The following is a 3,861-nucleotide window of genomic DNA, read 5'->3' on the forward strand; positions in this document are numbered from 1 at the left end:
TTTGAATATTCTCTTACTTAAGAAGTTAGCTGAATTGTTTGCTACTGTCTTTCAAAATGAGGGTTAAAAGAAAGTCATGGGTGAAAGGTTAGCTTCATTGTTGTTGCTCTCCAAAGTGCAACACGTGGGATTTCATGCTTTTTGCTTTGATCAGGGTGCCCGGATGGCAGTTCATTTCAATAAACAGACAAACAGCTACATAAAAAATAAAAATAATGACTAAACAAATAACACCACAACATCGATCAGGAATAAAGGAACAAAAAAGACATCCTAATGGATGTGGTAACTTGCAAGAAGAAAAAAGGAGAAAGAGGAAAAGAATCTTCGTTTTCAGGAAGTCATATCTGCCAGTATTTTAAATCCAAGGTGTATTAGGCCTGGTTCTGAGTACATGGAGAAGCTACCCCTCTAAAGTATTTTACATCCCATTTCCAAGAAGCTGTTGCTTTCTTCACCAGGTCACTCTGAAGCGTACATGTGAAATTTCCTCTGGGACCAGCACTTGAAGACTAGTAGCTCTACACAGACGTTTTTGTAAACATTACTTCAGATGCTCTGAGAACTCATACTGAAAATTATTAGGGCGAGCTAATACACTCTAGCTTATGTTTCTGAGCATCCAGAATCACGCTGACTTGTGGCTGGAGTCACAGGAGTCACGGTGCTGCAGGGCACGATGGAGATTCCTGGCTGGGTTTGGTGGGGCTGTTGGCCACACCTGCTGCCTCTGCTCAACCAGCCCTCCTGCTCGCCTCCACTGTAGGACATTTCTGCATGCCTGCCCATTGTGTCTGCCACAGCTCATGGGTGACACAGGATGGCTGCAGAGCAATACATGCACTGCATTAATACTTCTACAGTTACGTCTACACTGACAGTCCTTTTCACTTTATTTTCACCTTGTCATTTTCTTCCTAATAAAGCAAATACTAGACCAAGAAGTCAACACTAACATCACCGCTGCACTACTCTGGTCATCATTAGTACATTCATGTTAAGTAACCTAACTAGGTAATCCTGACATGCCACAAGATGCCTTCATTGCAGCTACAGCCACCAGCTCAGGGGAAGTGAAACAGGAAGGGCAGTACCTCAGCTACATGATAGAGCTATGGGAATAGCATCAGCCACCAAAAGACCGTGAACAAGCAGGTGGGACAGGAGTAACCTCTCTAGGTTATAGAGCAGCAACTGGAAGAAAGTAAAGTGGAAGGATTTGCATAAGCCATATTATATTTATTGAAAGATAACTACTTGAGCACAGATTCTCACTCCTGAATAAAACTGTCTTTACTTGGGAAGGTCTTGAATTGATATGAGTGCCTACGTGTGGTATAGGAATAAGGTTATTTTGGTAGAAGGGGGGAAATTTTCCTGCCTAGGTGTTTATGCAAACAAAGGCCTAATTCAGCCAGTGCAGGTTTTTTGCCTGCTACAACAGACAATACCCTGGCATTGTTATTAGTAAGTTATGAATGAACAATCCTTCCGTGTATAAATTCCACTGTTAGTTGGATGTTAGGGTGTTTGTAATTTTCCCAGGTTGCTTAAATCACCAGATACACACCCCTCTGTTATCAAATATCAGTGTTTCCTAAATCTTGATCTTTAAACTGCAACATAGGACTTGTAAAATGCTCTTGACATAAAGCTGAAAATAAACCTCTGCTTTCACTTAAAAGCCAGTGAGCACTGACTTCACACTCAAAAGGCCTGGTATGGAAAGACAGACAGACACCTTCATTTTCTATTAACTTCAATCAGCTGCAATGAGGTGCTCAGTTCTCTGCAGAAGGTGCTGAATAAAGTCATATATAAATTCACAGAAGTGTCTGAGTGCTGTTGAATGTGTTTTCTGCAGATGCTTAGAGGTGCAGAACAAAGACAGCTGAAAAGAGACTTGGTAAGTTTACAATTTTACTTTATCACTGTATTAAATTCCCATTCAACATCCATAAGGCAACACACACTTGTTATAGAAAAAATAAACGGCTTCATAAAAACTAGACTTGCCAGTCTTTGGTCTGCCATGCATCCCTCTTCTTTTCAACTGCTAGCAAGTAAAACAACCCCCTGACAGCTGGATGTGTAGAAGTCTGTGCCGGCAGTGTCCTGGTCCAGAGCAGCACTGTAGGCTGGAATGCTGACGCTGGCAGGGCTGCCACTGCGTTTACTTAACACTCATTTCTCTCAGTCTGCTTCAGACCAGAAATGCAGGCAATGAAAACCTATTCAGCCTTTGAGAAGCTCGACCGTAGCAGTTTTAGCAGAGCAGGGTTTGTGCAGGTACATGAAAGAGGCATTCAGAAGGCATTCCCATTCAAGGGAGGCAGAAAGAGAGCCCCCAGCTGTCTCTGGTTACCTTTTATTGGCATGAAAAGAAGGAGGCAGGAGGGGCAAGGTTTCAGGACAAATGAAAAACAAGCTTTCTAAGATTCACTGTTCAGCCTCAAAACAAAAGCTCAGCGAATTTAAGCTACAGGATCTTAGTTCCATTTCTTTCAGTTTAGTAATTTATTACAGAGAAGAGAATGAAAAACCTGTTTCAAATAGTGGATTAAACATTACCCTGAAACAGAACTACAGAGAAAAAAATATACTGTATGAATTCAGCTAGTTTCTTGGGCAAAAACTATACATTATGAATTCTGCTAGCTTCTTAGACAAATAAAGAGCAAATTGGCAAACAGATGAGAAAGTGTACCATGTTAGTAGGTATCCAAGGCTCCTTGGTTAAAAACATTTACATCATGATGAAAGCTGGACAAAACAGCTGTCACAGAAACATTACAAAGTAGAGGCTATAATCTGCAAACACTTGCTACCCAAATTAAACCAATATCTGTTAAGATGGACAAGAAATGCCTCATTTTAGAGGGCAGGTCCAATGGCTGCAGACAGCCCAGTGCTGCCTTCTAGAGGAAGCAAGCCCAGGGCAACAGGAGGGTGTGGGGGCAGCGGCAGGAGTGTCACTCCCTGGAGCCACGCGCAGCTGGGGTGGAGGAAAGCTGGCTGGCAAACACCCCCACTCCTCAGCCAACAGGGACAGACAGCCTGCAAAGCCCTGCACTGTCCCAGCCTTGCTGCAAGCCTGAACAAAACCCAGTTTTGTGTCTTGCATGACATGGCAGACTCTTTCTCCAGGCATGGTGGATGCCCAGATTAATTTTGGGTTTACTGTGTTGCACACCTTAGAAGAGAAGATGGATGTGCCAAAGCTTCCTCACAGAAGCTTCCCCTTAGAAAACCCAGCACCCCCCATGCGACCACGCGCAGTTTGTACCGAGCAGCCATGCTACATAAGGGGTATGTAGATGCATGCATACGGTATAGGGACCCTGGCACTGCTGCTGGAGCCCTTCCTGCAGGCCATAACACAGCTCTGTACAGCAAAGGTCAGCACACCTGCTCGTGAGGGGTGAAGAGATAAGTGTCAGCGCAGCGTCCAAGTCCTTCCCATTACACAGGGATGGCACAAAGTTCCTCCTTCACAGGAAATGTAAAGTCTGCAGAGGACAGAAGAGGGGACTGCTGAAGTATAGATTTAGTGACCAAAAAATACGTTCAACAATTTAACAGATTATGTCAGTTACAAAAAGACAAATAATAACCATAATACCTAGTCATAATACCTAGTATTTACACATTTCTCTATACAAACCTATTGTTTTTCTGTAGAGGTGTACAAATACTACCTAACCGGTCCCTTCTTGATGAACTGCAGAAGTCTTTTAAAGTGTGACCACATGCTCCAAAGTTTGTTGAATTGAATCTAGGCAACAGAAGTTTAGGTACGCTTGTGTAAATACCTTGAGATAACTCAGAGCCCTTTATAAATTTAGGTAGCCTTCATGGCAT

At 43.0% G+C, this 3,861-nt stretch overlaps 1 long non-coding RNA gene across 1 annotated transcript; it reads right to left on the reverse strand.

Annotated features, from left to right (window-relative positions):
- Positions 1-1,907: 1,907 nt before the first annotated feature.
- On the reverse strand, positions 1,908-3,653 carry LOC107201678. The gene is made up of 2 exons (XR_004496785.1): positions 3,409-3,653; positions 1,908-2,365 (listed from the first exon to the last, which is right to left on the reverse strand). It is a non-coding gene; the product is annotated as an uncharacterized LOC107201678 (long non-coding RNA).
- Between the last annotated feature and the right edge of the window lie 208 nt (positions 3,654-3,861).

This window comes from Parus major, chromosome 3 (assembly GCF_001522545.3).
Source record: "Parus major isolate Abel chromosome 3, Parus_major1.1, whole genome shotgun sequence".
In the NCBI taxonomy this organism is placed as follows: domain Eukaryota; kingdom Metazoa; phylum Chordata; class Aves; order Passeriformes; family Paridae; genus Parus; species Parus major.